Source organism: Tamandua tetradactyla, chromosome 15 (assembly GCF_023851605.1).
Source record: "Tamandua tetradactyla isolate mTamTet1 chromosome 15, mTamTet1.pri, whole genome shotgun sequence".
Taxonomy (NCBI): Eukaryota; Metazoa; Chordata; class Mammalia; order Pilosa; family Myrmecophagidae; genus Tamandua; species Tamandua tetradactyla.
The window spans coordinates 59,139,175-59,164,928 of record NC_135341.1 but is presented as its reverse complement, the minus strand read 5'-3'; the positions used below and the strand labels follow the sequence as shown (position 1 = coordinate 59,164,928).

At 38.8% G+C, this 25,754-nt stretch overlaps 1 long non-coding RNA gene and 1 pseudogene across 2 annotated transcripts in view; both read left to right on the top strand.

The window, feature by feature from the left end:
• LOC143658002 (uncharacterized) overlaps window positions 1–25,754 on the top strand; it is a 342,442-nt gene that overhangs the window by 145,854 nt on the left and 170,834 nt on the right. The window lies entirely within an intron of this gene.
• Window positions 18,824–18,920, top strand: LOC143658127 (U6 spliceosomal RNA; annotated as a pseudogene).

The following is a 25,754-nucleotide window of genomic DNA, read 5'->3' as shown; positions in this document are numbered from 1 at the left end:
TTATGCACATTTTTCACTTTCTACCTAGGCCCATTTACTCAGGTTGGGTCTTATAGCCCTGAGTATAAGTATTCCTCTAATTTTTGATTTGGTCAAATACTTTATCACTAATCTCAACTTTACCCTTTCCAAATCTTCTCTACATTTTCCATAATAACTGACTGGGTTAGAATTTACATTGTTAATCTATTGGGAAATTTTCCCAACATCTCTCTATTAACTGGCCTAGTCTATATTCAGGTTCTAACTTTGGCCAGAATTACCTTATTTCACCACAGTCAAGTTTGTTTCAACCCGTGTGCCAACTCAAATCCAATGGAGATTGATGCCCTGGGTACTAAAAGAGGGCATGGCTGATGAGTCATATCTGCTTCTAGTATGGAAGGACTATGCATATTATACATCAGGGAAATTTTTAATGATAAATGTTCCTCTTAGATCCCATTTAATGAAAGGAGAAGGAAACGTATTATGTCGAGTATTTAGTTGTTTCCATATATCTTATCACACTGTTTTCCAGTGGTGAAATATCTAAAGATGTTTAATACCTTAGCAGCAGAAGAATCCAATTTGCAAATAATCTACTTGAGATGGGACCTGAAAAGAGTTTAATAGCAAATGAGTATTCATATGAATATAGTCAATTTATATGAATGCGTGCTGATATTCATAGTCATGCATCAAGACTTTTTTAAACCAAATATGTTTATTGAGGTATAACTTTTATATAGTATATACACAGATTTTGATAAGTTTTTAGAAATGAATATACCCATATTGCCCATTCTTTGTCAATAGATACCATTTCCATATGCCCCTTCCTAATAAAACTTCTCTCCTTTACCCAGAAACAAGCACTGATCTAACTTTTATAATAGATCAGTTTGTCTGTTATATAATGACATTATGTGGTGTGTACTATTTTATGCCTGGATTTTTTCTTCCCAAATAATGTTATTGAGATCATTCATGTTGTTGTATATTGGTAGCATATTCCTTTTTATTACAAAGTAGTATTTTGTTATATGAATATACTGTTAATTGTCTGTTTCCCTTTTAATGGATACCTGGGCTTTTCAAGGTTTGGGCTATTATGAATAAAGCTTCTGTGAAAATATGTGTATGAGGATTTTCACATGGGTTTTCATTTCTTTTGAATAAATATCTTGGAATGTACTACCTGGGTCATAGAGAAGATGTATATTTAACTTTTTTTTAATGCAAAAAAAAACACCAAATAAATGCAAACATTCCTATTTTGATCATTCGTTCTACATATATAATCAGTAATTCACAATATCATCACATAATTGCATATTCATTGTCATGATCATTTCTTAGAACATTTGCATCAATTCAGAAAAAGAAATAAAAAGACAACAGAATATTTAACTTTTTAAGAAGTGCCTGTATTGTTAATACTTTAACCCTTAACTGTTATTCATATAGGTTTTTGTTCACAGTTATTGTATGGTATATGTTTTTCCTTCTTTTTACTATGAAACTGTGAGTATCTTTATATTTAAAGGGTGTTTCTTATAAACAAAAGCATATTCCCGGTGCCTGCACATGCAAAAAAAAAAAAAATATATATATATATATATATATATATATATATGCACATATAGTTGGTTCCTCCTTTTTAATCCATCTGCCAATCCTTGTTTGTTTGTTTGCTTTTTCCAATTGGGGTTTTAGTCCATTCACATTCAAAATAATCATTAATTTGTTTGGGTTAGCCATCTTAGTATTTGAATAAACTCATCTCATCTGTTTTGTTTTTTTTTAACTCTCCTTTTTGGGGATGAATGGAGTATTTTTATGGTATACCACTTCATCTCAACTTTATTGATCTTTTAGTTTTGTCTCACATAATGAGACATTATGGTTATCACATGATGGTTATGTGCCAACTTGCTAGGTTATGGTGTGTAGTTGTTGGCTAAAATGTGGACCTAGGTGTTATGTTGATGGGAAGGGGGTATTTTGTTGCTGGGAAGTAGTGGGATAAAAGGTCAACAAGCAAAAATCAATGGTATCTCTATACACCAGAAATAAATAATCTGAATAGGAAATCAAGAAATCAATTCCACTTACAATAGCAACAAATAGAATAAAATATCTAGAAATAAATTTAACCAAAGATGTAAAGGACTTGTATGCAGAAAACTAAAAATCATTAGTGAAAAAAATTAAAGGCCTGAATAAATAGAAAGATATTGGATTGGTAGACAATATCATTAGGATGTCAATACTACTCGAAGTGATTTACATATTTAGCATAATCCCAATCAAAACTCTAATAGCTTCCTTCACAAATATGTAAAAGCTAATCATCAGGTTCACCTGGAAAGGCAAGGAGCCTCAGGTAGCCAAATAATCTTGAAAAAGAAGAACACAGTTGGTGGACTCACATGCCCCCACTTCAAAATTTATTACAAAGCTACAATAGAAAAAACAGTATGTTATTGGCACTAGGACAGACATATAGACCAATGGAATCGAATTGAGAGCAGTTTCCTTCCCACATATCTATGGCCAATTGTTTTTTGACAAGGAAGCAATGTCTACTCATTAGGAAGAGAATAGTCTCTTCAACAAATATTACTGGGAAAACTGGATATCCAAATGGGAAAGGATGAAAGTAGAACCCTGTCTCATACCACATATAAAAATTAACTCAAAATGGAACAATGACCTAATTATATGAAGTAAAACTGTAAAAACACTTAGAGGAAAACACAGGGAAAGATCTTCAGGAACTTGTACTAAGCAATGAATTCTTAGACTTTACCCTCAAAGCACATTCAACAAAAGAAACAATAGATAAATTGGACTTCATAGAAATTAAAAACTTTTGTCATTAAAAGACATTTGATACAAGAAGTAAAATCAAGCTAACCCCCCAAATACAATATTACTGGCATTTATATTTACACATGTTGTTATCACTACCAGAGACCTTTATTTCTTCATGCTGCTTCAGTCTATTTTCTAATATCCTTTCCTTTCAATCTGAAGAACTCGTAATATTTCTTGTAGGACTGTTCTAGTGGTGAAAAAACCTTCAGCTTTTGTTTATCTGTGAATGTCTTAATCTCTCCCACAGTTTTGAAAGATAACTTTGCAGAATATGGAATTCTTGTTTGGCAATTTTTTTTGCTTTCAGTGCTTTATATATGTTATCCCACTGCCTAATTACATCCATGGTTTCCTATTAGAAATTGATAATTACCTTAAGGAGGTGTCCTTATACATGATGTATTGCATTTCCCTGTCAGCTTTCAGCACCTTCTTTTTCTTGGGCATTTGAAAGTTTAGATATAATATGCCATGACATGGTTTTATGTGGGTTTATCCAGTTTGGAGCTTGTAGCACTTCTTAAAAGACTTCATACCTTTTGTCAAATTTGGGAAGTTTTGAGCCAGAATGTCTTTGAATAGTCTCTGTATCCTTCTCTCTTTTTCTTCTCCTTCAGGAATTCTACAATGCATTTATCAGTGCCCCACTGATCTTTCAGGCACTGTTCCCTTTTCTTCATCCTTTTTTCTATTTGCTCCTCAGACTGAATAATTTCAATAGTCTTATCTTTGAGTTCTTGATTCTTTCTTCTGCCAGCTCCAATCTACTATTATACCCCTTGTATTAGTTAGAGTTCTCTAGAGAAACAGAATCAACAGGGAACACTTGCAAATATAAAATTTATGAAAGTGTCTCACATGACCGTAGGAAAGCAGAGTCCAAAATCCACAGGGCAGGCTGCGAAGCCGACGACTCCAATGGATGGCCTGGATGGCCTCTCCACAGGAGAGGCTCACCAGCCAAAGCAGGAATGCCACCTGTCTCCTCTGAGTCCTCCTTGAAAGGCTTCCCATGATTGGATTTAGCATCACTAATTGCAGAAGACACTCCCCTTTGGCTGATTACAAATGGAATCAGCTGTGGATATAGCTGACGTGATCATGACCTAATCCTATGAAATGTCCTCATTGCAACAGACAGGCCACTGCTTGCCCAATCAGATGAACAGGTACAACAACTTGGCCAAGTTGACACTTGTCCCTAACCATGACAGTCCACCCCTTGTCAACTTGGCATATATATATATATATATATATATATATATATCACCTTAGACCATACTTAATTTCCAAATGAAAACAAGTAAGCACACATTTTTTCTTTTACCTGACAATACTCAACTGTCCTGCATATAACTGGAAACACATTAAATCTCTCCAGAATAGCATGCAAATCCTTGGGCAACATTCATTCTTAAACTTGATATCTTACAACTTAAATAGTATAACACAAACAAAACAGCATTACAGTCCTCATTTCTGTAACTGATCATGTGGTCGAAGTTCATATTTATCACTACCTTCTTCCACTACCCATTCCATGTTCCCTTTCCCCTCAGCAAGCACTTCAGCTGGCCGTGGTTCTTTGCCTGGTGGGGTGACCCAAACCTTCATTCCTGAAGTCTCAGAGCCATTCCTGCCTGGATTGTGTTGTTGCAGTTTTCCACTGATTTTAATCACAGGGCATGGTAGTACTAATAGACGCCCCAGGGGATCTCCTATATTCCAAGAAAACTCTTCTTTACCTCCATTATGTAGTTGCAGTCCTACTTCCTTCTGATAGTCAGGGTCAATTACCCCAGACAATAATGTAATCCCCTTCTTGGTGTGTTGATCCAGAGGCATAAGTAGCCCAAAGTGGCCAGGTGGCAATCTTAACTTCCAGTTCAGTGGTATCACTGTTGTTTCTCCTGGAGAAAGCACACCCTGTTTTGGAACTAAAACCTGTAGACCAGCAGAACTCAGGGTAGCAGGGACAGGAAGCAAAAATTTTCCTAGTGGATCACTAGGAGTAATAGTGAGTGGCACCACACCCATTTCCACCCCTTGGTTCCTGGACCCATGGATCCTGGCTATGGGAGAAACAGCACCATACAGCGGATGCTGATTCAGAGCATACACAGCTTCCTGGAGAACATTACCCCAGCCTTTCAAGGTTTTGCCACCTAGTTGGCACCGTAATTGAGTTTTCAAAAGGCCATTCCACCGTTCTATCAATCCAGCTGCTTCTGGATGATGGGGAACATGGTAAGACCAGAGAATTCCAGGAGCATGTGCCCATTCCCGCACTTCATTTGCTGTGAAGTGTGTTCCTTGATCTGAAGCAATGCTATGTGGAATACCATGATGATGGATAAGGCATTCTGTAAGCCCACGGATAGTAGTTTTGGCAGAAGCATTGCGTGCAGGGAAAGCAAACCCATATCCAGAGTATGTGTCTATTCCAGTTAGAACAAATCGCTGCCCCTTCCATGAAGGGAGTGGTCCAATGTAATCAACCTGCCACCATGTAGCTGGCTGGTCACCTCGGGGAATGGTGCCATATCGGGGGCTGAGTGTGGGTCTCTGCTGCTGGCAGATTGGGCACTCAGCAGTGGCTGTAGCCAGGTCAGCCTTGGTGAGTGGAAGCCCATGTTGCTGAGCCCATGCATAACCTCCATCCCTACCACCATGACCACTTTGTTCATGAGCCCATTGGGCAATAACAGGAGTTGCTGGGGAAAGAGGCTGACTGGTATCCATAGAACGGGACATCTTATCCACTTGATTATTAAAATCTTCCTCTGCTGAAGTCACCCTCTGGTGTGCATTCACATGGGACACAAATATCTTCATGTTTTTAGCCCACTCAGAAAGGTCTATCCACATACTTCTTCCCCAGACCTCTTTGTCACCAATTTTCCAATTATGGTCTTTCCAAATCCCTGACCATCCAGCCAAACCATTAGCAACAGCCCATGAGTCAGTATACAAATGCACCTCTGGCCAGTTTTCCTTCCAAGCAAAATGAACAACCAGGTGCACTGCTCGAAGTTCTGCCCACTGGGAGGATTTCCCCTCACCACTGTCCTTCAAGGACACCCCAGAAAGGGGTTGTAATGCTGCAGCTGTCCACTTTCGGGTGGTACCTGCATATCGTGCTGAACCATCTGTAAACCAGGCCCGAGTTTTCTCTTCCTCAGTCAATTCACTGTAAGGAACACCCCAAGAGGCCATAGCTCTGGTCTGGGAAAGAGAAGGTAATGTGGCAGCAGGAGTGGAAACCATGGGCATTTGTGCCACTTCTTCATGTAACTTACTTGTGCCTTCAGGACCTGCTCTGGCTCTATCTCGTATGTAGCATTTCCACTTTACAATAGAGTGCTGCTGTGCACGCCCAACTTTATGGCTTGGTGGGTCAGACAACACCCAACTCATGATAGGCAACTCAGGTCTCATGGTAACTTGGTGGCCCATGGTTAAGAGTTCAGTCTCTACTAAGGCCCAGTAGCAGGCCAAAAGCTGTTTCTCAAAAGGAGAGTAGTTATCTGCAGCGGATGGTAAGGCTTTGCTCCAAAATCCTAAGGGTCTGCGTTGTGATTCTCCTATAGGGGCCTGCCAAAGGCTCCAGACAGCATCTCTATTTGCCACTGACACTTCCAGCACCATTGGATCTGCTGGATCATATGGCCCAAGTGGCAGAGCAGCTTGCACAGCAGCCTGGACCTGTCGCAGAGCCTCCTCTTGTTCAGGTCCCCACTCAAAATTAGCAGCTTTTCTGGTCACTCGATAAATGGGCCGGAGTAGCACACCCAAATGAGGAATATGTTGTCGCCAAAATCCAAAAAGGCCAACTAGGCGTTGTGCCTCTTTTTTGATGTGGGAGGGGCCAGATGCAGCAATTTATCCTTCACCTTAAAAGGGATATCTCGACATGCCCCACACCACTGGACACCTAAACATTTTACTGAGGTGGAAGGCCCCTGTATTTTTGTTGGATTTATCTCCCATCCTCTGCCACGCAAATGCCTTACCAGTAAATCTAGAATAGTTGCTACTTCTTGCTCACTACGTCCAATCAACATGATATCATCAATATAATGGACCAGTGTGATGTCTTGTGGGAGGGAGAAACGATCAAGGTCCCTGCGAACAAGATTGTGACATAGGGCTGGAGAGTTGATATACCCCTGAGGTAGGACAGTGAAAGTATATTGCTGACCTTGCCAGCTGAAAGCAAACTGTTTCTGGTGGTCCTTACTAATAGCTATTGAGAAAAAAGCATTTGCCAGATCAATAGCTGCATACCAGGTACCAGGGGATGTATTGATTTGCTCAAGCAATGATACTACATCTGGAACAGCAGCTGCAATTGGAGTTACCACCTGGTTGAGTTTACGATAATCCACTGTCATTCTCCAAGACCCATCTGTTTTCTGCACAGGCCAAATAGGAGAGTTGAAAGGGGATGTGGTGGGAATCACCACCCCTGCATCTTTCAAGTCCTTAAGAGTGGCAGTAATCTCTGCAATCCCTCCAGGAATATGGTATTGCTTTTGATTTACTATTTTGCTTGGTAGGGGCAGTTCTAGTAGCTTCCACTTGGCCTTTCCCACCATAATAGCCCTCACTACACGAGTTAGAGAACCAACGTGGGGATTCTGCCAGTTGCTCAGTATGTCTATGCCAATTATACATTCCGGAACTGGGGAAATAACTATAGGATGGGTCCGGGGGCCCACTGGACCCACTGTGAGACGGACCTGAGCTAAAACTCCATTGATCACCTGGCCTCCTTAAGCCCCCACTCTGACTGGTGGTCCAGAGTGACGTTTTGGGTCCCCTGGAATTAATGTCACTTCTGAACCAGTGTCTAATAATCCCCGAAATATCTGATCATTTCCTTTTCCCCAATGCACAGTTACCCTGGTAAAAGGCCGTCGGTCTCCTTGGGGAAGACTTAGAGGAATGTTAACAGTATAAATTTGTGGCAGTGTAACAGGTTTCTCCCCCATAGGGACCTGGCCTCCCCTTCATTCAAGGGGCTCAGGGTCTGTAAACTGTTTCAAGTCTGGAAATTGGTTAAGGGGCCGTGACTCTGTGTTTTTGTAATTCAGGTTAGACTTCTGTTCCCTTGACCTAGAACTCTTTTGTTTATACAGCTCCAACAAGAATTTAGTAGACTGCCCTTCTATTGTATTTCTAGGCACCCCATGATTTACTAGCCAATGCCACAAATCTCTGCGTGTCATATAATTTTGATGCCTCCTTTGAGTTTGTTGTCTATTATAATACCCACGTCTACCCTGTCTTTGGTGATTAAGTGCTGCCACCTGGCTTCTGCCAACTCGGAATCCTGTCATCCCCATTGTGTTTAAGGATTTCAGCTCAGTGACAGCAGTTCCTACAGTAATATCTGACCTACAGAGAAGTGCAACCACAGAGCTCTTGAGAGATGATGGTGCTAGTCTCACAAATTTATTTCTCACTGTTCTGGTAAAAGGTGCATCCTCTGGACATTCCTGTGGTGTAAGAGCAGGCTTTGCATGATAAATCCACTCTAACATCCCAATCTCTCTAAGCCTCTGGATCCCTTCATCTACATTATACCAGGGCAGTTCTGGCATTTCAACCTCAGGTAATGTTGGCCACCTTTTGATCCATGTTTCAACCAACCACCCAAACAAGCTGTTAACACCTTTTCTAACCGCTCGAGCTATAACATTGAATGCAGAATCTCTGCTTAGTGGGCCCATATCAATAAATTCAGCCTGATCCAGCCTTATATTCCTCCCACCATTATCCCACACTCTTAAAATCCATTGCCACACATATTCCCCTGATTTCTGTCTATATAAATTGGAAAACTCACACAGTTCTTTTGGAGTATTACGTACCTCCTCATGTGTGATACTTTGTACCTCACCTTTAGGGGCCTGTTGGGACTTGAGTCTATTTATAGGTCTAGAAGAAATGAGGGGTGGTGGGGGTGGGTCATGAAAAGAATTAGAAATATCTTCCAAGCCATTTGCTTCAGGGCTTTCATTTTCAGTTTCATCTGGTGAAACAGGATTAATAACTCTAGGGCTAATCCCTTCAGGAGGAGGTTGGGTGGCCAATTCCTCAAGGCAGGCGGAGGTGGGGCGGCTATGTCCTCAGGGCAGACTATTACAGGGTTATCTAAAGAAGGCTCAGCATGGTCTAGGGTTTCAACCTCACCCCCAACATCATTATCAATCCATATGTCACCATCCCATTTTTCAGGGTCCCAATCCTTTCCAATCAATGCCCTCACTTTAACGGCAGACACCATGCAAGACTGAGATTTCAGTTTACGTTGTAAAGTTGCTACTCTAACAATAAGATTCTGAGTCTGATTTTCAGAGATCTCAAGTCTATGGCTACAGGAAATAAAATTTTCCTTCAGGATACTCATAGAAACCTCTACATCTTTCAGACGGCACTTAAGCTTCTTGTTTGAAGCCTTAAGCCCATCCCTTTCACCCTTTAATGTAGACAGTGTATCTAACAACAACCAACCAACATCTCTATAACTCTTATTTCTACAAAACTCTGTAAAGGTGTCAAAAACATTATCCCCCAGAGTCTGGCTTCGTACAAGCAAAGCATTAGGAGAATCGAATGATGATATTTTGACTATCTCCTTTGCCAACTCAGTCCATGGATTGGGAGTGTCATTCTGATTATGGGAATCGGAGTCCTTAGTGTCTCTGAGCCCAGTCAGAGTAGAAAACTATTCATAAGAACCCATTTTTAAGATTCTGTTCCTTAAGAACCACTCCCGGTACCAAGATGTATTAGTTAGGGTTCTCTAGAGAAACAGAATCAACAGGGAACACTTGCAAATATAAAATTTATGAAGGTGTCTCACGTGACCGTAGGAATGCAGAGTCCAAAATCCACAGGGCAGGCTGCGAAGCCGACGACTCCAATGGATGGCCTGGATGAACTCCACAGGAGAGGCTCACCAGCCAAAGCAGGAATGCCACCTGTCTCCTCTGAGTCCTCCTTAAAAGGCTTCCCATGATTGGATTTAGCATCACTAATTGCAAAAGACACTCCCCTTTGGCTGATTACAAATGGAATCAGCTGTGGATGTAGCTGACGTGATCATGACCTAATCCTATGAAATGTCCTCATTGCAACAGACAGACCAGCACTTGCCCAATCAGATAAACAGGTACAACAACTTGGCTAAGTTGACACCTGTCCCTAACCATGACACCCCTCTAGGGAATTTTCAATTTCTTTTGCTCTGTTCTTCAACACATTTTTTATTCCTTTTCATAATACCAACTCTTTCCTGATATTCTGTTTGTGTTCATCTATCATTTTCCTGATTTCCTTTAGTTATTTGTCCATTTAGCTGTTTGAGCATATTTGGGACCATTATTTTGAAGTCTTTGTCTGGCATATCCAAGCTCTGGCCTTCCTTGTTGGTGGTTTCTGATTCTTTATCCCGCTCCTTTACACGGATCATTGTTTCCTGTTTCTTTTTATATTTTGTAGTCTTTTGTTGCAACCTGGCCATTTTGATATTTTTGTGTGTTATCTTTGGAATTTAGTCATGGAGCCAAAACTAGTTTTTATCTAGTTAGTGTTATGGAAGGGATTTCCTTCAATGCTAGAAGGTGGTAAAAAGAAGGTGGAAGGGAGCAGGAAGGGTGGGGGGAGTTGGAGAAGAAGAAGACAAAACACTTTTCCAGGTCTTTACAGTTTGGTCTGTGTGAGCTTAGCTGTCCTAATAATGATTTTAGAGAACAGCCCAAGACAAACATATTGGCTCTTCCCCAGTTTTTTCTCAACATGGCTCCTGCCCTGAGCATGCTTGAGTGGCCCTAGGAATTCCCCCACTTATATATATATATATATATATATATATACACATGATATATACACATATATATATATATATACACATGAATGTTTGCATCCCTTTAGGAAACAGTGTTTCCTCATGGACCAACTTCTACCCTTTATGCCCCACAGCTAGCAATTTTTTTCCTCCAGGCAGCTGTGATCTGACTGCTCTCCTACAGTATTTTGTAGGAGATCTCTGTGAGCCACCTCTATGTGCAGGGCAAATTCTGGGATAGCAAGGCTGTGATGAGTGTTTTGGTTCAGTCCTTCAGGCTTTTTCCAGACAGATTGGGGCAAACCTACATGCATGAGAGTATAAGTCCAAAGGTTACTCTACTCCTCTCAGAATGGGGCAAGGGAGTGTGGACTGCCTCCATGCCAAGTTGGTAAAGGGATGTGCCATGAGATCCTATCATATTTAAGTTGCCTTTTACTTAATTTTGCACTCACCCTATTACTGAAACTCTTGAACTATTTTCTGGAGCTTTGAAAAAGATGATTCTGGTACTTCTCATTTGTTGTTTAAAGCCCTTGAGCATCTCACTCTGCCATCTTGACTGGAGCTTCCCATAATTTATTATTATCATTGAATTCTGAACATTGTAAAGTAGAAAAGTAGAAACTGAATGCTGTAGATTGAATTATGCATCCCCTCAAAAGTTATGATCTTATTGTCAATCTGCATTCCTGTGGGTATGAACTTACTTGTAAATAGGACCCTTTGAAATATTATTATGAAGGTTTAGCCAACTGAATCAGGAGGAGTCTTAATCCATTTTACCAGAAACATGATAAAGAGAAAAAACAGGAAGTGAAGAGTGAGAGAAGACTGCAAAGGAAGAAGCTGTATATCAACAGAAGAGCAGACACAAGAAAAGAGAGAGATCACCACGAGATGGGAGGCAGAGATGCAAACCAAGAAACCCCAAGTTTTGTGGCAAGCCAGTACCAGGACACTACAAATTTCCAGAAGAAAATATTGCCTTGACAACATCTTGATTTTGAACTTCTAGGCTCTAAAATTGTGAGCCAATAAATTCCTGTTCTTAAGCCAATCCATTGTGTAGTATTTGTCATAGCAGCCCGATAAAGTGAGACAATAAGTAAATTATACTTACACCCAGAAAAAGGTTTGCCTCTTCTTCTGTTAAGCTGCAGTGTATGTGTGGGTATGTTGAGGGGTGAAGTTGTGTGGTGAGCTAACTAGTCTGTAGATTAGCTGTGTCAGAACTTCATTTGTTCACCTCAGATATCTCTCTTGTTTAACCCTGAGACTTCCATAGACCCTGTGAATCTATGCTTTGAGGAGAGATTCTCTTGCAGCAATTTTGTCACCTACCCCAATAATATATGGCTACTCTAAAGCCAGGCATGGTTGTAGTGATTTTCTCTGTTCTCTCTGCTATTCTCACACTTCAGCAGTCCCCAGTACATCTGTGGCTCATGAAATTCTTTTTTAGCTTTCCTCCATCAGTAGACAACCTCTGCATGGTTTCCAACAAAAGACCCAGCATCCCTGTGGGGTTTCTTTTCTTCCTTCTGCATATAAGCATAGACTTAAACACGGATTTAGGTCTGTGCATGGAAAGGGGTTCTCTTTGCCCTTCTGTTCCTGCTCCAGTGACAGAAAGCTGCCATGTTCCATGTGAACCCCAACTGGCCTGGAGCGGTCCTCTCCATTCTCCTGCTGTGTTCCAAGACTGAATCATTCTCTCTTAGGTCTCTTGTCCTGCCGCAAACCCCGCCTTTCTCATGAATGCTCATCAAGGCCTGTGGAAAGAATTAGCAGGGTTGGAGACTCCCGTTTTGTCTGGTGCTCCCAGGTTAAACTGTCATGCCAATCTACTTATGGCCTTAAAATCTGTGAAAAGTTTAGCAGTTTTCTTCTTATGTGCCTCTCAGGTGACTTCTTCCTTTCTCCTCCTACTCTGTTAAGGAAGTAAGCAGCCATGATTTTCTACTTTTCCAGGAGGGGCTTGTCAAATTTTGGTTTTAGTTCAATAAGGTCCTCCCCGCCTCTCTGCCCTCAAGGGCTTTTTAAAAATCTTTCTTTTTGTATAATATCTGGCTTCCTAGTTTGTTAGGATGGGAGCAAATTTAACTTGAGACTCTCCATCTTCAATAGATGCAGAAGTCTGTAAGTGTTTTTTAATGTCTGTCTCTCCAAAAGTTAGAATAAAATCCCTAGGAAGTTAAGCCTGCATTATTATCTTCATTTGGGTGATGAAATAAAAATAGCTTCACAGGGTGTGAGTAGAGCAGAAGCTGAATTCTTTGCCCTAAAGTCTTTCTCTTGTCTGCACCACTTGTGCTCTGTGTAGCAGATTGCAAAACACATAGCTTATCTGAAGCTATTGCTTTGTAGTCCTGGCAGGGCATTTACTTGGAAGAACTTTCAAAAGTAGAATGGATCAGTTAGAGCTTTATAGGAATTTGAGCACATTGTTCTAGGATCACCAAAGCTAGCTGCTGAGATCATTATAGTTTTTTTTTTTTTTTTTAATAAGGACAGTTCACAGTCATGAAAGAAACTTCATGTTTTCATTGACATAAATTATTTGTTTCTAGAAAATAATACAAACCCTTGACATCAGAAGAAAAATACTGCTATGAACTCCATATAATTGCAAATTTTTTGCACCAAAGTTTAGAATTACTTGATATAATCTTATACTGAACTTCCTTTTGTTTGTTGGACTAGTGGCATATTTATTCATCCGACTGCACACAGTATTTTACAAAATTAACTTTGCATTACTTAAAAGACCTGGGCTGCACTAACTGAAGCGTTTAGTTTGGCCCGTGGTTAGTGTAAACCACAAATGATTAGGATGTGGAAGGTAGTGATATAACTTTTGATATACCAAAAAGAATTTTATTAGCCTTGCTGATAGTACTTGAGAAAGTCCACATATCTTTGGCAAGGCCATTACACAAAGATCTGATTAACATTATACAAAGATCTGGGCTATTTTTCAAAGCATCAAATTAGGAATAATCCTTAAGGAGATAAAATATGGGCTTATGTGGAAGAGAGATTCTTTAGGCTGACATGCAGAGCAGATATCGCTGCATTCTTTCTTCATTCACCTATCCAATCTGAGGCTATGCATTGGAGATGGAAGCATAATTGAGTTGTTCTGAGGTTTGAGAGCTCCAACTTCTAGGAACTCTATGGTGCTGCCTAGCAGGGTGTGTTCCCTTTCCCTAAGCCTTTTGTTCCTTGCCTTTATATATCAATGGGGGGTTGAATTTAGAAGAAACCAGTGGATGACTCATAAAAGAAACATGACAACTGAATTTTAAAGATGTTTTAAGGAGAGGGAAGAAATTCATTCAGTAAAAATGAGCAGATAAAATTACCCACACCATCTCTTCCATAATTAGATCCTAACTTGATCAGCAGTCACTTTGTTTTATTTTTGTGACCTCATGTCAGTTAGCAGTTAACAGAATGGGGAGGGCATGGGATTATTGTAATTAGAGAACATGTTTTACTGATGGATTTAAATATAAACCGGTAACTCATTTCCAGCAAATGGTACAGTTTCTAGCTTCATCTCCTAATAATCACTCAAGTGGCAATATTTACTTTTTAGTGGATATACCAAAATTCCTACATGTGATTAACATAAAACTATTGGAATTTCCAAGTGTGCATTATTGCTTGAATCATACTCGTCCTATGGTTTAGTTATACTTGGGATGTTACTGTCAGAAATGGGCTAGGTATAGAAAAACTAGATTTGTTTTCAAGATATATCTATCCAGATTGTCTATCAGAATCACTCATGAAGCTTAGTGAAGTGTGATGCCAAAGTGCAACTGAAAGTAGGAATAGTTGCTCTCTCCCTAAACTCTAAAGCAGTTGTGCTCAAAATGTGGTCCCCAGACCAAAAGCAATATGATCATCTGGGAAAAGGTAAGAAATAGAAATTTCTGGGTCCCACTGTGGCTTACTGAATCAGAAAGCCTGGGTCTATGGCTCAGGTTAGTGTTTAGTAAGCCCTCTGGTGATTCTAATATACATATTTCAGAACCGCTGCTGTTAAGGAAAATTGAATCTGGATTCATTGACAGAGTGCTTCAGAGATTCCAACTCTTCACTACCCTTAGTTCAATTGAAAGAAGAGAAACAGCCTTATAAATGAGCTCAGACCTTTTGTATTCGTGCCACTGATCCCATGAACTAGTTCTCACATTTTATCTCTTGTCTCAGAACCTCATCCTGCCAATTTCTTCTATTGGTGTTTAGACGTTTGAATGAGAATGTCTAAAATAAAGTTGGGGCGTAGACAGAGGAAGCCTAGGAATCTAGGTATTTCCAAGAAATGCTCAAAGGATGGCATCACCTTGATGAACTCGCCATAGTTCACAAATCTCATCTTTAGTCCTAGTAACTTAGTTATTAAAACATGTAGGATTCTCATTCTCATAATTAAAACATAACAATGATCCATTTACAATGAAAGAAATATGTGCTTGAGGATACCATACATATATGTGCTCTGGCCAGTGGATTCCTCTTCAGGAAAACTCCATGGACTTTTTTTTTTTTTTAACCAGAAGGTAGCAAGCAAGGAATCAGAATATGCTATTTTTATGATTCAAATATTTAATAGTATCAGGCCATGATAACCAGAGATAGCATTATCAACCAATGGGAAATCTTGGTCCAAGGTGCTCTCAAAATAAGCTCTTCCTTAAAATAGACTCAATATTTGCTTTATTACTTATTTTTTAATTCCATAATTCAGGAGGATCAATTCCCCCTTTGAATTAGCATATGCATTCTTTAGATATCAAAGTTATAGTCACATTTTAGTCATCTGGGTACTGTACTCTCTTTAAGGAGAAGTATTTCAGACTATCTAGTCCAAAGTCTTAGATATCTATTACATTTTATTAACATATTTATTGTAGTATAATTAACATAATAAATGAATAACATATTCATGTAATGCAATTTGTTACATTTTGACATACACCTGAGAAACCATCATCACAATCAAAATAATGCACTTCCAAAGATTTCCTTATACCACTAGGAAATCCTCTTCACCAGGCAAACACTGGTCTGCTTTCTGTCACATAGAATATTTTTATATTCCAGAATTTTATTTTAATTGAATCATACACTATGCAGTATTTTCGACTCATTTCCTTTACTAAGCAAAATTATTTTCAAATTCAGCCATGTTTTGGGACATATCAACTGTTCTTTTGTACAGATATACCATAATTTATCGATTCACCTACCAATGGATGTTTAGCTGTTTTCCAGTTTTTGACTGTTACAATGTAATGTTATAACATTCCTGTACAAGTTTCTGTATGGATATATGCTTAGATTTCTCTTGTGTAAATATCTAGAAGTAGAAAGTTTGGATCATATGGTAGATGTATGCTTAACTTTTCAAGAAACTGCTAGTTGTTTTTGCAAAGTGATTTTACCATTTTTACATTCCTACCAGCAGTGTGTGAGAGTTCCAGTTCCTCCACATCTTTGCAAGCAGTTGGTGTGGCCAGTCCTCTTAATTTTAGCAATTTTAATTGGTATGTAATGCTACATGATCTTGAGTACTGTATGTAGTTTCATGAAGTCAGATGTGTAAGTCTTCCAACTCTGTTGTCCTTATTCAACATTTAACAGAAGAGTAGAAATTAATATGAGAAAGTTAAAAACAATTCTGAATTTCTGCTTTCTTTTTTTCATGTAAACCAGTGGTTATCAAAGTGTTTTGCAGGAATCCCTGGGAGTACTCAAGTTCTTTTTTAAGGGGTCCACAGACCAAACAACTTTCAGCTTTTTTTTCTTTCACTTTCATTCTCTCATGAAAACTGCAATAGAGTTTTCCAAAGACTGCATGGCATGTGAAGACATCATGGCTCTGAAGGTTGATAGAATGTGTGCGTGTATATTTATATATTTAAAAACATTCTGATTTCTGGTCCAGCAAATAAAGGATTGATGACTTGGAAGTCATCAATCATATCCTCACAATGAGAAAAAAATCTTTAAAACTGAAAATCAACAACGCTTCTTAGAGCCCTTAGAGAACTGAGGTCACAGGACAAACCACCAACCAGAAAACTGGAGAGATAAGCAGATATAGAGAATCACAGCTTACTGTAAACAGGAATCACAGCTGGCCTTAGCATTTGGTAGTAATTAAAGGCTAATTGACTAATTTCTAAAGCCTGAGCGTGGGGCAGGTTGAAAGATAAAAATCTCCTAGATGTCCATGCTTAGAAGGCCTCCCAGGCTTTTGTGAGTTTTACTTATAGGAGTCCCATCTAGAGCCTCATGGTGAAGGTCAGTGAAAAATCCCCTCCTTCTTCTGGCAATGGGAGGAGGAAAATAACCATTTAAAAATACACCCAGAATGTTCTGTTTTCCTTAATAAATGCCTACTTTCAAGGGAAGCTATTTTTACCAGAACCTCACCATTATGTGTTTCATCAGAGCATATTGGATGCAGGTAAGGGACCCCAAACCTATCCTCACCTTTTGACGTGGGGAAGTAAAATCCCTAACTTTAGCTCTCTCTAGCCTTTCTGTCTCATATAAGGGGTGAAAAAAAAAAAAAGCTGAGAAACACTTGTGAAAATCACAGCCTAAGGACAGGTTTACTAAAAACTAAGACCTTATCACAGGAGTATAGGATGCTTTTCCTTCCCCTACATCCTACCACCATGTCAACAGGGCTCCTGTATAATAATGGGATGACAGCTGAAAGGAACTGCGAGGCTCAGGCCCTATTTAAGGTGGAGTCTCTAGAGAAATACAAAGAGAACAGAGAAGCAAGAAACAAGGACACCAGAGGAAATTTTATCCTCTGAAACTTACAACTACAGAAAGCATACACACAAATTATTTATCTTAAGATAAGCCCAAAGAGCTGGCCAAAAATCCTCCTGGAATTGATAAGGTTTATAACAAGGTCATAATGTACAAGTTTAATATAAAAAGTCCATTGCTTTTCTATGTATGAGCAATGAACAACAGGAGTTTGAAATTAAAAACATTACCTTTTGTATTAGCACAAAAAAGTGTAAAATACTTAGTTAAAAATCTAAGAAATTATGTACAAAGTCTACGTGAGAAAAACTATAAGCTCTGATCAAATACCTTATAAAATCTAAATAAATAGAGAGATAATCCATGTTCATGGATAGGAAGGCTTAATGTTTTTAAGATGTTAGTTCTCCCCAAGTGATTTATAGATTCAATGCAATTCCAATCAGAATTCCAATAAGTTATTATTATTTTTTTTGATATTGACAAACTGATTCTAAGGCTTATGAAGTAGCAAAAGACCCAGAATAGCCAACACAATGCTCATGAAGATCATAGTTGGTGGAGCAGCATTACCTGATTTCAAAACTAATTAGATAACTGCAGTGATCAAGAGTGCGTTATTGGTGAAAGAACATGCAAAAATAGATCAATGGAGGAGAGTAGAAAGTCCAGAAATAGTCCACACAAATATACTCAACTGATCTTTGGCATTGGGAACAAAGGCAATTCAAGGGTTAAAGAGATAGTATTTTCAGAAAATCGTGCTGGAACATGTGGAGATAGACGTGCAAAAAAAAAAAAAAGAAAATGAATCTACACTTAGACTTTATGTCATTCACAAAAATTAATCCAAAATGAATCATAGATGTAAGTGTTAAGCACCAATCTAAACAACTTCTAGAAGATAAATTACACGAAAAGTAGGAGTACTTTTCTTTGTAGCTTTGGACTTGGAGATGACTTTTTAGATACAATGCCAAAAATTAAAACTGTGAATGAAAAAATATATAAGTTGGACTTCACTAAAATTAAAAGCTGCTTCTCTGTGAAAGACATTAAAAGAATGGAAATAATGCCACAGATTGGGAGAAAATATTCACAAAACACATATTTAATTAAGGATTTTTTCCCAAAATATGCAAAGGACTCTTAAAACTCAGCAATAAGGAGACAACTCGATTTAAAAGCAGCCACGGAGGTACAAGGGTAGTTCAGCAGTAGAATTCTCGTCTCCCATGTGGGAGACCCAGGTCTCCCCACCCCACCCCCCCAAAAAAAATTTCAACAAATAGTGGTGGTGTGCTTTCTTCAGCTGCACATATACTAAAATGGGAATGATACAGAGAAGATTAGCATGGCCCCTGAGCAAGGATGACATGCAAATCCAGATTTTTTTGGTTCTCTGAGCAGAAGACTTTACTGTGAACAAATCAGACCAATAAACTTAGGCTTTGAACCATAAAAAAAAAATGCCATAAAGATGACAGATATGCATATGAGAAGATGCTTAGCATCATATGTGGCTAGAGAATTGCAAATTAAAATAGTGAGACACAATTAAACAATATTAGAATGGCTAAAATTAAAAATGTATATCTGACAATACCAAATACTGACAAATATTGGGAGTAACAGATGCTCTCATTCATCACTGATGGGAATGCAAAATCATACAGTCACTTTGGAAGACAGTTTGGTATTTTCTTAGAAAGCTAAACATAGGCTTGCTGTAATATCCAAATGTATTAAAAACTCGTGTCCATGCAGAAACCTGCATATGTCTATAGCAACCTTATTCATAATTGCCAAAAACTGGAGGTGACAAAGCTGTCTTGCAATAGGTGAATGAACAAACTGTGGTGTATCCATACATTGAAATAAAAAAGAATGAGCTATCAAATCATGAAAAGGCATGAAGGAACTTCAGATGCATATTTCCAAATGAAAAATATTAGTCTGATAAAGCTACATGTAGAATGATTCTACATATGGCTCTTCATGTAGTATGAGCCAAAAAAGGTAAAACTATAGAGACACGATTCCTGGTGCCAGCCCATGTGAAAAAAAAAAAATACTGTAGAGACAGTAAAAACATCAGTGGTTGCCAGAGTTTCAAGGCATAGTGAAAGAATGAACAGTGAATCACAGGATATTTTTTAGGGTATGAAATTGTTCTATATGATACCTTGGTTGTGGATACATGGAATTATACATTTTCAAAATTCATAGAACTGTACAACACAAAATAAACTGTAAGCTATAGATTCAGTTAATATATCAATATTTGTTTATCAATTATAAGAAGCTGTGTGTGGGGATGGAGAAGAGAGGGTATATGGTAACTCTAATTTCTGCAAAGTTTTTATGTAAACTTAAAACTACTCTAAAAAATCTATTAAAAATTCTCAGTATTAATTTCATATATAGTGTTTCAGTTTTCTAATGTTACCAGAATGCAATATACCAGAAATGGATTGGCTTTTATAAAGGTGATTTATTAAGTTACAAGTTACAACTCTAAGGCTGTGAAAATGTTCAAATTAAGGCACAAGCAAGAGGATACCTTCTTGCAAGGAAAGGCTGATTGTATCTGGGGTTTCTGTGTCATGTTGGAAGGCACATGGTGATGTCTGCTGTCTTCTCCCAGATTCTGGGTTCAAATGACTCTCCCAGTTTCTTCTGCATCTCCAGACATCTATGTCTCTTGGTTTCATTTCTCTGCCCTCTATATTGGCTCTGAGTTCTCTCTCATTAAGGGCTCCAGGAAAGGATTAAGACCCACTTTGAATGAGTGGGGTCACATCTCCATGGAAACAACCTAATCAAGAGGTCCCACCCAACAAAATTTATATTTTGACTAGTGCATTTCCTAATTTAATGTATATGGAGAGTTTAATTGAATACCATAAGCTCATAAAACCTTGAATAGGACATGAGATTTTATAGGTTTGTAGGTTTGTCCAGTGTGATAATATCCAGAGTGATTTGAACAGTGAATAAAGAAGTATTTGCAAAGTCCCCTTGGGGAAACTGCAAGAAAGGGAGAAAATTCAACTTCCCCATTTGGAGAATTCCTGATATTCTCACAAGCAGTGGGGACAACCAAATCAACAGGTCAAACCCTCAATCTTGGGGTTTGCTCATATGAAACTTATCCCCACAAAGGATAGGCTAAACCTACTTAAAGTTAGGCCTAAGAGTCACCCTCAGAGAACATCTTTTGTTACTCATATGTGGCCTCTCTCTTTCTCAGCCAACACAGCAAGCAAACTCACTGCCCTCCCCCTCTCTACATGGGACATGACTCCCAGGGGTGTAAACCTCCCTGGCAACATGGGGCAAAACTCCCAGGATGAGCCAGGACCCAGCATCAAGGGATTGAGAAAAACTTCTTGATTAAAGGGGAAAGAGAAATGAGACAAAATAAGGTGTCAGTGGCTAAGAGATTTCAACAGTAACCTGGAGGTTATTCTTATGCATTATATAGTATCCCCTTTTTAGTTTAAGGTTTATTAGAGTGGCTAGAAGGAATGCCAGAAACTGTAGAGCTGTGTTTCAGTAGCTGTGTTTCTTGAAGATGATTGTATAATGATATAGCTTTCACAGTGTGATTGTGAAAGCCTTGTGTCTGATGCTCCTTTTATCTACGATATGGACAGATGCGTAAAAAACTATGGATAAAAAATAAATAATAGGGGGAACAAATGTTAAAATAAATTGAGTAGATTGAAATACTAGTGATCAATGAAAGGATGTGGTAAGGGGTATAGGAAAAAAATAAGGGGAACAAATTATATTTGTTCCAATACATATGCTAAAATATATTGGGTAGATGGAATTACTAGTGTCATTGAGAGGGAGGGGTAAGGAGTATGGTATGTATAAGTTTTTTCTTTTTTCTTTTTATTTCCTTTTCTGGAGTGATGCAAATGTTCTAATAAATGATCATGGTGATGAATATACAACTATGTGATGATATTGTGAGCCACTGATTGTACACCAAATATGGAATGTTCATATGTTAAGAATGTTTGTGTTTGTATGCTGTTTTGTCAATAAAAATATTAAAAAAAAAAGAGGTACCACCAAACAATAGATCTGGACCTGCAAGACTAGATTAAAATAGCAGCTTTTCTGGGGTACATAACAATTTAAAGCCAGCACATATGGTAAGTATCAGTACATGTAACATACAGAAGCAAAAACTATTTGGAGTCCTCATTGATTTTTTAAAGCAGTTTTATTGAGATATATTTACATACCATTCAGTCATTCCAAAGTGTATAGTCAGTGGCTTTTATTATAATCACAGACTTGTGCATTCATCACCACAATCAATTTTAGAACATTTTCATTACTCCAAAAAGAAAACCCCCATACCACGTAGCAATTGTCACCTCTCAATTTCCCTATCTTTCCCCAGCCCTGCATAACCATTAATCTAATTCCATCTCTATAGATTTATTTATTTTACATTTTGTATAAATGGAATCATATAACATGTAGTATTTTGTGTCTGGTTTCATTCACTTAGCTTAATGTTTGTTTTTTTTTTAATTAGAGAAAGTTTAGGTTTATGGAAAACTTATATGGAAATTACAACATTCCCATGTATCTCACCCTGTGCTAGTTTGAAATATTATGTACCTTAGAAAAGCCATGTTTTGATCCTGATCCAATCGTGTGGGACTAGACCTATTGTTTAGAGTGGGGAGGGAACTTTGACTGGATTGTTTCTGTGGAGATGTAACACATCTAGTTATGTGAGTGACCTTTTGGTTAGATGGAGATGTGACACCACCCATTCAAGGTGGCTCTGGATTAGTTTACTAGAGTCCTTTAAAAAGGGGAAGCTTTTGGAGAAACCTCAGATGCAGATGCTTGGGGAACAATTGCTTCAGAGCTGACAGAGACATGGATGTTTGGAGATGCTTGGAGTGTCAACAGAGAGAACAGATGCACAGACATGAGCAGAGCCCAGCACACATTGCCATGTGCCTTCCCATGAGATGCTAAACAAGCCGGAACCCAGAGTTGTGTCCCAGAGAAGTGAAGGCCCATGATGCTTAGAGAGGAAACTGCTGGCATTAGAAGCTGGACCCAGTGGGAACAAGGACCAGGAGATGCCAGCCACATGGCTTCCCATGTCACAGACATTGGCCTGTCTTGAGTCAATGTGCCTTTTCCTGAATTCCTTAGTTTGGTCATTTTTCTGGCCTTAGAACTGTAAACTTGTATGTAAATTTGTTATATGTAATAGATTCCCTTTATAATAGTCATCCCATTTCTGGTATATTGCATTCTGGCAACTTTAGCAAACTAATACACCCCCTATTGTTGATACTTTGCATTAATGTGGTACTTTTGTTACAATTGATGTAAAAATATTACTCTATTAATGCTAACAGGCCACAGTTTATGTCAGGTATATTTATTCCCATATACCACCCTGTTATTAACTCCTTGTGATAGTGTCATACATTGGTTGTAATTCATGAAAGAACATTTTTATATTTGCACTAATTAATCACAGTCCATCGTTCACAGTGCCATTCACTGTGTTATACAGTCCCATGTTTTATCTTCTGACTTTCCTTCTAGTACCATGCACAACCCCAAACTTCCCCTTTCCACTTACATAATTCAGCACTGTTAATTACACTCAAAATAATGTACTACCATCACCACCATCTGTTACCAAACCATTGCAATCAATCTAAACAGAAATTCTGTACAGATGGTTGATGGAAATCAGAGAAATTCTGGGAGGAGGATTATCCTGGAGAGGACTTTCCCAAGTTAGTATTTTCCAGCCCAAATAGGACTAGTGACCTACAAAGGGGGTGCAAACCAGCTTCAAATATCCCTTGGGAGAGGATCAGGAAAGGTACCACAAGACTTTTGTTTCTTTTTTAAAAATTTTATGAATTTTTATTGAGATATCTTCACACACTATATAATCCATCCAAAGTATACAATCAATGGTTCACACTGTCATCACATACCTGTGTACTCATTACCATGATCATTTTTAGAACATTTGGATGACTCCAGAAAGTGAAATTGAAGAAGAAAAAGAAAACTCCAAGCAACCCATAAACCTTTTTGACCACTAGAATAATAATTTGCCCAATTTTAAGGCTTACAATAGAGGTAGGTTAACTAAGACAATGTAGTATTGACAGATATGTGTGTGTGTGTGTGTGTGTGTGTGTGTTTGTGTATGTGTGTGTGTGGAGAGAGAGAGAGAAAGAGAAATCAGTGAAACAAAACAGAACATCTGGAAGTAGATCCATAAAAACATGGGCAACTGACTTTTTCTTTTTTCATGCAATATGGTTATATAATCATTATCAAAAAACAGGACTCCTAGATGACAGGTCAATAACCCCAGGAATGTCCTTCTGACTATTCCAAAACACTAGACCCCAGAAAGAACTATCTATATAATGAGTCAGTAGTTATAGTCATTTGTTAAATCCTAACTTCTCAGTTATACCTCTTTCCTCTCGTTGATCTTTCTGTCAACCTTCAGGAATATCTGGGCAATTACCATTTTAACTTCTTCATGTTGGAGAGGGGTGTTGATCTTCTAGAGTAGAGGAACGAGCCTGGTTGCGCAGGCCTTTTTTGATGACTCCTTTAGGCTGTACTTTCAGAACCTCCTGAGCAGATGGTGCCTTTTGGCAAACTGTTCCCCCACTGCACCAGGGAAATTCTCTGTCTTTAAACCTTCCCTCTTGGGGGCAGGATTGAGAAAATGGCTACCCACATCCCTGTCGAGGGTGGGCTGAAATAGCAGCTCAGAGCCAGGAACCCAGAGAACCTAATTCACCAATTGAAAGCCATGATCAGTGCTTGGCTGTGCCCCCACTTCCCACCCACCTCCACCCCTGTTCTTGGGCAGGGCGCCTTCCACATCCCTCTCTACCAGAGCAGCTAGCCAGGGACCAGACCTGAGAGGGCCTACCTGAAGTGTGGAGAAAGGGTACCAGCAGCCATCACGGGGTGAGCTGCTCAACAGTTCTTAGTGAAGTTTCTCAGCCTCTTCCTGCTACTCTTGCCTGGCAGCTGCTCAATGCTCCCCTGGCCTGTGGAGCCCCAGAACAGTTGTTTCATGCAGGTCCTACCAGTCCACTAGCTATTTGGGACGAGGCTGGAGCTCCCAATTCTGCCATCTTCCCAGGAAGCTCCCCCTCAATGATTTTTTAAGAATGTAACCGATGCTGAGATGTAAGATCTAGAGAAAACCTAGGGAAGGAAAAACAGTATACTAAAAATTTGGAAACATATAGAAAGTGAGAAGGTGGAAGCAAGTGTTTTAAAACATAAGAAAAAAAAATACCTCCAAACTTTAAAGCTTTCAATATTTTCTCTTTCAAACTGACATGGAAAGGTAAGAGACAATGCAAACACATCTCAGCGTGCTATCACTGGCCCTAGAGACCTGGCCTTTATTCTGATGTTGGCAAAGCTCTGATTTCTATAGTGGTAGACTTGATGTCTCATTGCTTTATCCCAGGGTTGTATTTAACCTGCAGCCTTTTTTCCACTGTGCCTGGTCAAATGGAGCATTTTTCAGAGTTTATGAGGAGGCTGCTACTGGTTGTCTTGCTTCCAGATGAAAAGAACACTGCAGGGACTGAGAGAAGCTGTGGCTTGGTACTAAAGCCCACTCTGCTTCTCTGATAGCTTCCATTGCTGCTAGGATTCTACTACCCTAGGAAGACTTAGGTGTTAATAGAAGCCAGAAACCAAGCAGTGAGGATTGTCAGAGAAAACGCAATGCTGTCTGTTTTTCCTTATGCTTATTGGTGTATGCATTGTTTGTTAATAAGTAGATGGTTTAACATGAATGAGGAGAAGCTTTCTAGAATTAGCAATAGAGAATTTTAGTCTCTAGTTTGATATCAGTTGATTGACGGAAGTCCTAGATTAAAACTTGACACCTCTAGAGCCTACTTCAGTACCCTTTAGTTCTAATGTACCCCTCACTAATTTGTCACATGGCATGGGTGAATGAGATTTACAAAGATATGGGACAGTAAATGGTTTCCAAATTTTGTCATTATTCTGCTAACAGAAATCATAGTAAGTGATTCTTTGTTAAATATGCTACTTTAATGTTTCTTTCACTATTTAGAAAATACTCTTTTATCGTCAGAAATTTCCCAGAAGACAAGTCCAAAACATAAAATATTTTGGTTAATTAAATTTTCACATTCACTTT